The sequence below is a fragment of the Glycine soja genome, chromosome 10 (genome assembly GCF_004193775.1).
Source record: "Glycine soja cultivar W05 chromosome 10, ASM419377v2, whole genome shotgun sequence".
Taxonomy (NCBI): domain Eukaryota; kingdom Viridiplantae; phylum Streptophyta; class Magnoliopsida; order Fabales; family Fabaceae; genus Glycine; species Glycine soja.
The window spans coordinates 20,057,704-20,071,662 of NC_041011.1; positions in this window are offsets into that span (position 1 = coordinate 20,057,704).

Below are 13,959 nucleotides of genomic sequence, written 5' to 3' on the forward strand. Positions count from 1 at the left end.
AGACCCATGAATTGATTGCCTAGCGCTGTTCATGTGTCCTCCACCATCGAGGCTGGAGCCCCGCGAATTGATTGCCTAGTACTGTTCGCCTATCCTCCACCCTCAAATCTTGTTCGGAGACCCATGAATTGATTGCCTAGCATTGTTCATGCGTCCTCCACCATCAAGTGCAGAGTCTCCGGTGACTGGGAAATGTGGTTTTTGTTATTTTCCCGATCGGTTCCTTCGCCAAACATGTGTATATATGTATATTATGTTATTGTTGTTTTTGTTGTTTGTGTTTGTTTTGTGTTGTGCAGAAAAAAAGAAGAAGGAGAGACGGGAGTCGTCATAGACTAATCACGGAAAGGGCGAAGACGGACGAAATCAGTGTTTTATCTTTGCTTTCCTCTTATCTTCGATAAAAGGTAAGTAAAGAGGGGCGACTGTCATACCCTAATTTCGTCCGGGGACTATTGCTTGATGGCATGCAACCTTTGATTGACCGCTTCGAGGTACTTGGCACCCTTTGTTGCACAATATGCAAAGTCCCGAGACATGTCAGAAATCAAAAGGAAGCGTTGTTGCGCAATTCGTGAAATTCCGTAACGTGCCAGAAATCAAAAGGAAGTATTGTTACGCACTCCGTGAGTTTTCGTAACTCTTCGAAAGCTAAAAAAGGAGTAATTATATGATCCGTAAAGTTTCGTAACCTTACCAAAAGAAAACAAGTACCGTTACGAAATTCGTAAAGTTTCATAACGTTACGATAAAAGAATCACAGAAAAAAGCAAAGGGGGTGCATTTAGTAAAAAAGGGGGTGCAAATAGTAACCAGGCCCACTTGGGCCTTCCAGATTCTTCCTCTAGAAGGCGGTTGCTTCTGGAGGAAGCAACCTGGCTCGCCTGGGCGAGCTGAGTGGCAAGCTCCTCCCCTATTTTGCTATAAATAGGGGGAGGAGTGAAGAAGAAAACGGTTCAGCCTTCTTGGCACTTCGTATTCACTTGAAATTGCTGAGGAAAATTGTTTCCGTGAAGAAAATTCAGGCCGAGGCACTTCCGTAACGTTTCCGTAATGTTTCCGTGGGTAATTACGCGAAGATTTTCAACCGCTCTTCGTCATTCATCGTTCGTTCTTCATTGTTCTTCGGTCTTCAACCGATAAGTACCCGAAATCAAACTTTTCAATTCATTCTATGTACCCATGGTGGTCCCCATTTGTTTCGTGTACTTTTATTCTCGTTTCATTTACTTTCCGTACCCCTTTTTGACGTGCTTCAGTCATTTACTTAAGTCATTTTCTCGCCTAATCAAAAAATAAAATAAATTTCCACCGATCATTTGAATTGTAATATCCATTAATTTCTGTTAAAATGAAATCCAACCGTTCGGTCATGCCATAACCACGTTGGAAACCAAAAAGAAGTAAAATAATAATATAATAATAAAAAAATATCTTTTAGTAAAATAAACCAAAAAAAGCAATCGGACGTTTGTCTTTGGGATTTCTCTTTCTTAATTGAATTGACTAATAACTAAAGTGAAACTAAGGCTAAAATCAACTCGCAAAGTCAAGCTCGTCCGCGAAAAATCACTAAAAAAGGATTTTAAGATTCAATACCTCAGTTTTTCTTACCAAGTAAAAAGGATCATTTTTAAGGTCCAACGCCTTAAAATGACCACCTTCCAAGTAAAAAGAATCCCTTGATTCACCCTTAAGAAAGAACTACGTAGGTCTGATTTCCTCTTCGATGGAGGGTACGTAGTAGCAAGAGCCCCGCTTTTGTCGACCTCAAAAATAAAAAGAAATAAAAGTTTAGGTACACAATTTCACACAATTCTAAAATTAAGGTTGTTGTCCTTTGGGACCAACGTGAGAGGTGCTAATACCTTCCTCAAACGTAAATACAACTCCCGAATCTAGAATATTCTTCATGACCGGTTTCCTTCAGTTTTTCCGAAGTTTTCCACAAATAAACGTTGGTGGCGACTCCGCGCATTTTCCTCCTTTGGAAGACGCACCCGTGAGCCTCGCCTCGCTCGCGCGCTAAAGGGTAGGTTGCGACAAACGCCAGTTACAATGTGAAACAAATGATCATTCAGTGTTTTGATTAAGAATGCGAAAAATACCAAACAAAAGGGGGCAAAAAGGTCTTTTCCTTGGTTTTCCTAGACCGTAGCTCGCCCAGGCTAGCCTCTAGCTTGCCTGGGCCACCAAATAACTTCATGGTGAAGAAAGCAACTCACCTGGGCGAGCTCATTGCTTCAACACTATGTTTCAGCTCGCCTGGGCAAGCTCCATCTTGCCTGGGTGAGCTGCATCTGCCCCAAAGTGACCCTTTGCCTATAAATAGGCATCCTAGGGGTGTTTTAAGGGGTTCCAACATTCAGTAGTGAAGGAATTGAGAAGAGAGAAAGAAGAAGAAGAAAGAAGAGGAAACGAAGCCGGGGCGTTACTGGATCATGACTGTGATCAATCTCTACATCGTTCTTCGTTCGGTGTTCTTCATGCGACCGTTGATTAGTTTTGTTTTTAAGATTTGAATGTGATCTATGCACCCTTAGGGGTCCCCCTTATTGTTTTGTGCATGTTCATCTCTTCCTTCTATCATCAGTAAATCTCATTCTTTGTAAAGTTCAATCTTAACCGATCACTAGTGTTGTAAAGTTGTCTTTTAAAAGATTGAAAGGTAATAAACAAAGCCAAGATAAAACCAAATCATAACTAACTTCTTTTTATCAAATATCACCTGAGATCGTTTCAAGGTCCAATGCCTTAAGGATTATCTCCGCTTTTCAAATTTAAAAGATTGTTTCAAGGTCCAACGCCTTAAATGACTTTTTGTTCGCAATTAAAATGAAATCTTTCAAAAACATAAAAATCAATTTAACACACAAACATTCAGACTTAAAGAACTACGTAGGCTTGAATTCCTCATCACTGTTGAGGATATGTAGGAGCAAGGGCAACACCCTTGTCGACTCCAAAAAAATAAAAATAAAAACATAAAAAGGGAAAAGTATATAATTTTGAAGTCACGTTACGCACACTATATTAAAGGCTGTCATCCCTTGTGACGAGCGCGTAAGGTGCTAATACCTTCCTTGTGCGTAAACAACTCCCAAACCCTTATTTTCAAAATTCGCAGACCTCTTTTGGTTTTTCTAGCGTTTTCCTTTAATAAATGTTGGTGCCAACTCCACATGTTTTATACCTTGGAGATAGACGCTTTGGCTTATCGATCTTGCCTTCGCACTCCCATCATAGGGTAGGTTGCGACACCCCCCAAGGGCATTGGATAGAAGACTACAAGAAGATTGGGCCAGAGATGCAAGAGAAGGCCCTAGCGTTCTCATGAGCCTTAGGGTAGATTTCGTGCCCATAGGCTAAGTATGAGCCCACTTATCTTAGTACATATTAAATTAAGGTTTCATTATTTTTTGGGCCTTTATTTAGGGCTCCATAATGTAGGTAGGGTACCCAAGAAATGTAGGATTTTTTAGCCCTTGTATTTTAGGGCACCTAGACTAGTTTTTGTATTAGGGGTAGTCTTGTAATTTCACATGCGTTAAGTGAATATATGATGTATGTGTTGGGAAATAAATTTAATTGAATTGGGAGAAGCCCAATACAAATAAATTTTAGAGGGGGAGGCGAGCATTTGCTTGCTACACCCCATTGCCACATCATATAGTCACACTTTTGTGCATGTCCTTCATGCTTTACATGCCTCATGACACCTAAGCACACTTGGTGGAGAATCTTGGACTTGATATTAGATTAGTGGGCTCAACCATAACTAAAATTCACTAATCATAATTAGTGAAATTTTGGCTCCAAAATTTGGCTCCACAAATTCAAGTGAAATTTGAATAGAAATTTAAATTTCCCTCCAATTTTGTGTGACACTTAGGCTATAAATAGAGGCCATGTGTGTGCATTTTTGCAACTTTGATCATTTGAGAATTACACTTCAAAGTTCAGACCTCATTGAGGCATAAAATTTCGTGCCCCTTCTCTCCCTCTCCCTCTACTCATCTTCTCTTACCTTCAAGCTCTTATCCATGGCTTCCTATGGTGGTGAGCTTGTTCTTGACTCATCTTCTCCTTGAAGTGGCATCTCCAATCACCTTTCCTCCTTCTCCATTCCTCTTCCATTGATCTTCAAGAAACAAAGGACTCCATTGATGAAGAAGATCCAAGGCCTAGAAGCTCCACATGGAGCTACATCATGTGGTATCGAGAGCATCTTCGTCTAGGTGATGTTCTTTTGCTTCCTCTATATTTTTGTTTGGTCAATTCACTTTAATTCCTTGTTCTTCATCTTATTATCCATGTCTATACTCCATTGTCTTGTGTTTTGGTTCTATGTAGATTAGATTCAAAAAAATAAACCGATTAAATCTTAGATCTACACTTGTTGTTGCATTTCTATGGTTCAAATTTTATAGATCTACTCTTGAATCATGTTTTTGTGTTGATTTTAGGTTCTATCATTTTTCAGTCATAATCTTCTTGTGCTGAACCTTTAGATCTAAAATTTATTCCAAAATATTGATTAGAAAAAAAACACAAAAATCTAAGTGTAAATCACTTAATCCATGTTGTCTTAGAGTCATGTTTAGTCATAATAATTGTCACATTATGTTCTAAGTTTGTGTTGAATTTTGATTTTGTTGATTGAATTCTAGATACATTTGTTCATGTATTCTTGTCATTCTTAGCCTATATTTTGAATTTTGAGTCTAATTTATGCATCTTATTTAGTTCATAACATGTTCTAAATCAATTCCTAGAAGTAGTCTTGTTGAACTTTGTTTTGTTTTCTAAGTTTCCTATATGATGCCTATGAAGAAATTGAGTTGTGGTGCTGAGTTGTGGCTGGATTTGTGAATCAAAATAAGTCTTAAGCTCTCTTGACTTGTGTTATTCAAGACAATTGAGCATAAGCAAACAAAAATTGTAATTATCTAAGCCTTAAGCAACATAAACACTACTTTTGATTTCTAGGTTGAAATCTCTGGTGCTGGCAGCTTGAACATACGAACTTGTAAAAATTACTGGAAATTGGTCACTGCAAATTTTGAGCTACAATATTTAATGAATTTTCTAGACATCTGGAAATAATTAGAGAAAAAGAACCAAGTTATTTGGATAAAATGAAAAAATACGAAAAATCACACAAGTTGGCAGGAAAATCAGTGTCCAGGAAAAAAAAAGTGAAAGGGAAGTGTGCTTGTTGTTTTGGCTCAAAATTTGTTCTATAATTGGTGCCTATTTTATACCAATCTTAGTTATGAAATTTCAATTGAAAAGTAGTGTGAAAACAAGTTCCAAAACTAGAGGTTTTTTGAGTTATTTTTTTAGTTTTTCAACTCTACTCTAGAGCCATTCTAGGTTTCTCTTTGAGTCCTAGCTTGCTTTTATGTGCTATTCATTGCTTTAATTGTTGAATAACCCTTGAAAATTTGTCTTGTTAAAACTATATTGGTTTAGCTTTCATTTCAAGGGTATGCCCTCTATTGATGGACTTCCCTTGTTAGGGAAGGAAGGATTCATTGAGATCCTCCAGTAGAGTATTGGAATGATCTTAAGAGTGCACTTAGGAAGAGGCACATTCCCTCCTACTATGAAAGGAAGATTATGGATAAGCTCCAAAGGCTTAGACAAGGGAGTATGAGTGTTGAATAATATAGACAACAAATGGAAATACTCATTTTAAGAGCTGGACTTAGGGAGGAGGAAAGAACAGGCATAGCTAGTGTCGCAACCTACCCTGCAACGGGAGTTCGAAGGCAAAATCGATAAGCCAAAGCGTTCGTCTCCAAGGGAGAAAATGAGTGGAGTCACCACCAACGTTTATTCGAGGAAAACATTAGAAACACCAAAAAGAGGTCTACGAATTTTGAAAAGAAGGGTTTGGGAGTTGTTTACACATAGGGAAGGTATTAGCATCCCACGCGCCCGTCACAAGGGACGACAGCCTTTAATCGAGTGTACAAAAATGTAACTTCAATATTATTTATTTTCCTTTTTATATTTTTTTTGGGGTCAACAAGGGGACTGCCCTTGCTCCTACGTATCCTCAAGTGCGATGAGGAATTCAGACCTATGTAGTTCTTTATGTCTGAATGTTTATGTGTTAAATTGATTTTATGTTTTTTTTAAGATTTATTTTAATTGTGGAAAAAGAGTCGTTAAGGCGTTGGACCTTCAAATGACATTTTAAATTTTGAAAAGCAGAGAGAGTTGTTAAGGGGTTGGACCTTGAAACAATCTCGAGTGATATTTGATGAAAAGAAGAAGTTTGGTTGTGAATTGGTTTTATCTTGGTTTTGTTTATTAACGTTCAATCTTTTTAAAGACAACTTTACAACACTAGTGATCGGTTAAGATTGAACTTTACAAAGAAAAACGAGATCGCCGATGATAGATGGAGAAGATGAATGTGCACATAATAACAAGGGGGACCCCTAAGGGTACATAGATCACATTCAATACTCAAAAATAAAACTAACCAATGGTCGCACAAAGAACACAAAACAAGAAATGAAGTAATGAATGATCGCGGTCGCGATTCGGTAGCGCCTCAGCCTCGTTTCCTTTTCTTTCTTCTTCTTCTTCTTTCTCTCTTTTCTCAATTCCCTCATCTTCTGACCTTTGGAACCCCTCCTCAGCCTCCCTAGCATGCCTATTTATAGCAAAATGGGCACTTGGGGCAATGGCAGCTCGCTCCGGCGAGCTAAGACTTACTCTTGAAGTAACTGGCTAACCCAGGCGAGCTGCAGCTCGCCTGGTTGCTTCAGCCTGAATTCATTTGAGGGCTCAGGCAAGCCAGAGGCTAGCCTGGGCGAGCTAGGGTCCTGGAAACTCAATAAAAAGACCCTTTTGCCCCTCTTTTTTGGTATCTTTCACATTCTTAATCAAAACATTGAACGATCTTTCATCTTGTGTGGTAACTGGTGTTGAACAACACAGTTCGGCTAGCAAGAATCCAAACATCAGTGAATGATAGTCCCCAGAAGAAAATAAGGTATGACATCTAGGTTCCTTAGTGGGCTTAATATGGAAGTGAGGGACAAGGTTGGACTCCTTCCATATAGGGACCTAGATGAGCTAGTCCAACTTTGTATAAGAGTGGAGCAACAACTTAAAAGAAAGCCTTCTTTAAGATCTTATGGCTTTCACTCTTGTCCAAGGAAGGACCAAGCCCAAGGAATTTTGGGGGTTGCACCTTCAAAACCCAAAGAAGATAAGGGTAAAACCATAGAGAAATCCACCCCTAAGACTAATTCCCAAGAAAGGACTAGCAACATGAAATGCTTCAAATGTCTTGGGAGAGGTCACATTGCCTCTCAATGCCCCACAAAGAAAATCATGATTATGAGGGGTCAAGACATTTATAGTAGTCAAGAGGAGACTACTTCTTCCCCTTCCTCTAGTGGAAGTGAAGACAAAGTAAGGGGTGAAGAGTCTAGTGAGGAAGTCTACCCCCATGAAGTAAGTGACCTCCTAATGGTTAGAAGGCTCCATGGAGGTCAATATTGTGATCTATGTCAATCCCAAAGAGAGAACATCTTTAGTACAAGATGTAAAATTTTAGATAAAACTTGTTCTCTCATTGTGGATAGTGGATCTTGTTGCAATTGTTGTAGCACAAGATTGGTTTCCAAGTTGAACCTCACTATCATTCCCCACCCAAAACCTTATAAACTTCAATGGCTCAATGAGAAAGGGGAAATGATAGTTAACCAACAAGTGAAGGTACCTTTCACTATTAGGACATATAAGGATGAAGTTAATTATGATATAGTTCCCATGGAGGCAGGGCATATTCTTTTAGGAAGGCCATGGCAATTTGGTAGGAAGATCATTTACAATGGCCTAACTAATGAGATTACGCTCACCCATCTTGGCCCTAAATTTGTCTTGCATCCTCAAACACCTTCACGGATGGCCAAAGATCAACTAACTATGAAAGATAAGAGGGATGAGGAAGAAAAACAAGAAAAACAAAAGAAAGAGAAGGATAGTAAGGCCTTGCCTTCAAACGCCAAGGGGAAGGAAAAAGAGGAAAAGGATTCCTCCAAGAAGATTGTTAAAAAGGAAAATCATTTTGCAACAAAAGCTGATATCAAAAAAGCACTCCTTCTTATACAATCATTCTACCTTCTTATACATCCCTTAGCACTGCCATACCTCTTGAGCTTGAGGTTATTCCTCTAGTAAAGGAGTTGTTGGATGAGGGTTTGGTTCGTAAGAGCTTAACTCCTTGTGCTTTGTTGGTTTCCAAAATAGGTATTATGAGGTGCCGAATCCCTATGATAGGTGGTATGATGAATGTGATGAATGGTGCAACCCTCTTTTGTAAAATCACCCATGCATCCAACATCTTCATGATTCACATACATAGGAACTCATTAGGTAAGTTTGTTCTTATTTTTAGTTTCAATACAAACTTAGGTGCTCATATGGGACACCTTAGGTTTGTCGTACTTTTTGGTAGGAATAATCAACATGAAAATACAGAAAAAGGTATACTTTATTGCATTACTTTCCTTAATTTTTTAAAAAGTGATCAAGGGCTTCCCACGAACCCTAAGAGAATAAAGGTCATTCCTGAGTGGCCCACTCCACCAAGTATAAGGAAAATTTGCGGCTTCCATGACTTAACAAACTTTTACTAAATGTTTGTTCCATATTTTTCTATACTTGTAGCACTACTCACTAAGTTGGTGAGGAACCATGTTACCTCATGGGAAGATGCCCAAGAAATGGGTTTTCAGACCTCTTACCTTACTCCAACATACCAAACACCACTAATATATATGTTTTTATTCTTTTTACAGGTGTTGAGGGAAGAAGCCCAGAGTTTGAAGAACCTTTGGATTTCAGGTCAAATCCTTTTCAAGGGGGAGGGAATGATGCAACCCTACCTCCCATGGGCATTGGATAGAAGACTCCAAGAAGATTGGGCCAGCGATGCAAAAGAAGGCCCTAGGGTTCTCACAAGTCTTAGGGTAGATTTCAGGTCCATGGACTAAGTATGAGCCCACTTATCTTTGTACATATTAAATTAAGGTTTCATTATTTTTGGGCCTTGTATTTAGGGCTCCATAATGTAGGTAGGGTACCATCGAAATGTAGGATTTTTCAGCCCTTATATTTTAGGGCACCCAGACTACTTTTTGTATTAGAGGTAGTTTTGTAATTTCACATGCATTAAGTGAATATTTGATGTGTATGTTGGGAAATAAATTTAATTCAATTGGGAGAAGCCCGGTCCAATTAAATTTTAGAGGGGGAGGTGAGCATTGGCTTGCTACACCCCGTTGCCACATCATATAGTCACACTTTGTGCATGTCCTTCATGCTTTACATGCCTCATGACACCTAAGCACACTTGGTGGAGAATCTTGGACTTGATATTGGATTAGTGGGCTCAACCATAGCTAAAATTCACTAATCATAATTAGTGAAATTTTGGCTCCAAAATTTGGCTCCACAAATTGAATTTCCAATTCAAGTGAAATTTGAATAGAAATTCAAATTTCTCTCCAATTTTGTGTGACACTTAGGCTATAAATAGATGTCACATATGTGCATTTTTTCAACTTTGATCATTTGAGAATTACACTTCAAAGTTCAGACCTCATTGAGGCATAAAGTTTCGTGCTCCTTCTCTCCCTCTCCCTCTCCCTCCACTTATCTTCTCCTCCCTTCAGGCTCTTATCTATGGCTTCCTATGGTGGTGAGCTTGTTCTTGACTCATTTTCTCCTTGAAGTGGTGTCTCCAATCACCTTTCCTCCTTCTCCATTCCACTGCCATTGTTCTTCAAGAAGCAAAGGACTCCATTGATGAAGATCCAAGACCTAGAAGCTCCATATGGAGCTATATCAAAAACTGTTGGTGATTTGCACCTCATTGGATACGTGAGTTTATTATTTGTGTTCTGGTTATTTAGTATTATACTTTACATTTCTATGGATATGTAACTTACCTCAAAAATGTTTATTTATCATGACAAGGGGTTTTTTTGTATTGGCTGAGCATAAATTATGGGATTGCTAAAAACGGGGAATGATTTTGACGTCATTGATGGAGAGCAAATTCAAAGCTTAACTGATTCATGGGAATCTATTACTAATCTGCCTACAAATTAATTCCTTGGTAATATTGAGATGTTTTATTCATTGCAGTGCATATGTATGTAACTTATTGATATATGTTTTTGATAAAAAAAAGTTTGCTTTCAATTTTTTTTCATTTTACTCACAAGGTTCAAGTGTATGACGGAAATGGTAAGGCTTGCTTTAAGTTACTAGATGCTCATGTTTAACGCATATTGAAAAAATCATGTCAAAATATAATTCTCAGTATTTAGGTAAATTTATGCCGAGTTAGTTGACTATGAATTAAGAAAAGTTATCATTGGTTTTTATTCATTTATACTATTGTCATCAAGGATTCAACTTCTAAGGAGTATCCTAGGCTATTTGATTCACTGATTGGGATGGAGCTATTCTTCTTAGTTGAAAGTGGTTATTGAGGATCAATATATCAAGTAGAAATGTGAGTAATAATGATGGGTTTAGTGTAACTGAAATATGTCTCAATAAAGAAATGTTGAGAATGTTTCACATTGGGAATACATTTCTTAGTTTAACGAGGTTAGTAATAAGATCACATTTCATACTATTAATAATATTTGGGTTTTAGGAAATCAATATGAAACTTATATTTAAATTTCTTGCAAGATATGGATAAAATGACAACACACTCATCTTTACAAGAAAATCAGCTCACGGGGCTAAACAAAATCATGCTACAACCACTTTGATATTTATGATCTAGAAACAAAAATAAAGGCTCAAGAAAATTTTTATAATAAACAATTGTAACCAATGCTGTAAATCGCCATGGTGATCAAGAAATTGTACTTCTTGAATACTTTGGTCATTATTGAAATACAATAAATTCCACTAGAAGGGGGGTTGAATAGTGTGTTAGTCAAAATATAAAACCTTTTTGAAATAGAAGATGTTTATAATAAACAAGTATATAAAACCCTCGTCTAGTGACTAAATGTGGATTTTCGTCTAATGATGCATAAAACTTAATTTTTTAATGAAAACCTTGTGTGCAGAATATATTAATAATGAACTTTGAAATATTTTGATAAGCTAAAAAAGAGCAGGAAAAATACTTCATTTTTATATTCTCAACCTGAGTTACGTCTAGTTCTCCTTTACTAACTAGTAAAGGGTTCCAGTAATCAAACTTGATTACAAGTATTCTCTAGCCCATTATAGGCATAACCCTTAGACTCCCCCTAAATCTAAAAACACCCTTAGCTTTCATAAAAAAAAGTTTGATATAAAATTAGAGATTCTTTACAACACTCAATGAGCGAATTTACAATGAAGTTCTAATCTCTCACAAATACTTTATATATCACAAATGATGGACTCTTTTAAGCTCAGTGTATTTCTTAACAATTGTTTTTCTTTTCTTTATTTTCTTGATTCACAAATGAGTACTTCCTGCTTCTAGTAGATGAGGTATCCATTGATGGATAAGTCTCACCTGCTGTTGCTTTTAGTCATCAAATCTGTTGACATACATGTAACAAAATGATAAATACAAAATTTATATCTTTGTTTTCATCAAAACCTTAAGAGATGTCTGAGTTGTCCAGTGATGGATCGTTTAGTGTCTAACAATTATGTACTACAATAATGCACTCGTCTTTATGTTTTGATTTAGATGGACATGCAATATCTTTCATAGACAAATGACTTAAACTTGTGTTAGGATTTTGCAAATCTTTAGGTATTTCTTGCTTTGCATGGCTAAAAAATCTTTATCTTAAAACATGGTGACAAATTCCTCATTTTTATCCCTCATCCACTCGTAGTCGTCCAGTCATGCATGTATGTTTGGCCATTGGATGATATGTCCTTTGGATGCAAAGTATGACATGTAAGGCATTTAGACATTAATAATTCCTTTACTAAGGCCATTCTGAGTTGATCTCTTAACAAAATCAACCTTTCTTCTGTAAGGGGTTTTGTAAAAATCTCAGCAAGTCGACTATTAGTGGGTAGAAATTGTACCCTTCTGAACATGGTCCCTTAGAAAGTGGTGCTTAATTTCTATATGCTTGGCTCATGAATGCAGAGTAGGGTTCTTAGAGATACTTATGGCAAATTTATTATCACAGTAGATAGGGATTTTTTTCCATATATACTGTAGTCTTCTAGTTGATTCTTTATCCATATCAGTTGAGTGCAACAACTTGCTACTGATATGTATTCTGCTTTTGCAGTGAATAATGTTACTAATCCTTGCTTTTGGTTGATCCAAGTGACTAGGTTTCCACCAATGATGTGGTAGCTTTCACTAGTGCTTCTTCTTTCAATTTTTTCACAAGCATAGTCAGCATCACAATAACTAATCAACCTAAATTCCTTGCTATACTTAAAGTAAAGACCAAGATTAGGAGTTCCATTTAAATATCTAAATATCCTTTTAAGAGAAGTTAAGTGAACTTCCCTTGGGTCTTGTTCAAATCTAGCACATAGTCCAACACCGAATAATATGTTTGGTCTGGACGCAATTAGATATAGTAGGGATCCAATCATAGCTTTGTATTGAGAGTTGTCAACTTTATTGGATTTCTCGTCTAGTCCAAGACATGTCGTTGGATGCATAGGAGTTTTCATATCTTTTGCATCTTCCATCTTGAACTTCTTGATAAGTTCTTTGACTTACTTGGTTTGATAGATATATTCCATTGTTGGTCTATTTTATTTGTAGTCCTAAGAAGAACTTCAATTCTCCCATAATACTCATTTCGAATTCATCCTAAATTAACTTAGAGAAATCATCCCAGAGAGGCTCATTAGTGGCACAAAATATAATATTATCTACATAAATTTGAACAAATACAAATTGAGAATCATAGTTTTAGCAGAATAGAGTTGTATCCACTTTTCCTCTCTCAAAGCCATTGGTTACAAGAAATGAGCTTAGACGTTCATACCAAGCTCTTGGAACTTGCTTAAGTCCTGATAACTGTTGTGTATATGGATATTTTCATATTAAATCATATAGCAATTATTAATTTTTGTCTCCTATGTCTTCCTTTTTGTGTGAATAATTGGAATTTTAACATCATTTAACTTTTTGTGCAGAAAATGTTCAAGTTTGTGAATTTATAGTGCTTGGTGAATAATTGCCGCAGAAAAACTAAGTAAAGCCCGAGAAAGCAAATTGAAGATCTAAAGCTGCTCGCTCAACGCGTCTTCACGTCTTAGGCACTCAATACGATGTAGTCTCTCAATTGGGCAGAGAATGCTTAGCATCAGGAAGTATGGAGAAGTTTGATATGTGAAGGTGCGTTTAGCATAAGTGTTCGACAGCTGGCAAGTGCACCTGATCGCGCAAGTAGTATAAAACGGTAAAAACCGAGTACCGAACTCTCGGGGAACTTGTTTTACTTGGTAAAGCTATGGTTCAGTAAATAAGCGTCTTGTTGTAAAAGGTTTATGTGTAGTATGGACATGTGTGTAAACTAACTAATCAAAGGTAAATAAAAAAGGTGAGCAGTGGTGGGTGCGAAGGCAGATGGTGAACGTGTTGGTCTCCCTTCTAGGCGGCTGATGCTACTAAAGATGTTCTCTACCTAACAACGTTCTTGTGTTCTATGTTGTCTCGTGGACTGCTAAACCCCGATGTCTCGTGCATGTTTAGCCTAATCCTAGCCAAGCATCATCCTCAGATCCCTTTTGTTGGACTAAACTTGACCAGAACTGCATTAAGACATACATACCAAAAACTAGGTTACCGTACCCCGACCCCTCATGAAAATACGATAAACTAGCCCCATCCTATCAAGTTCTAAGGATCAAACCATTTCCCAATGTTGAATGACCCTTACTAAGCATGCATCTACGTGATCAAGGCAAAAGCATACT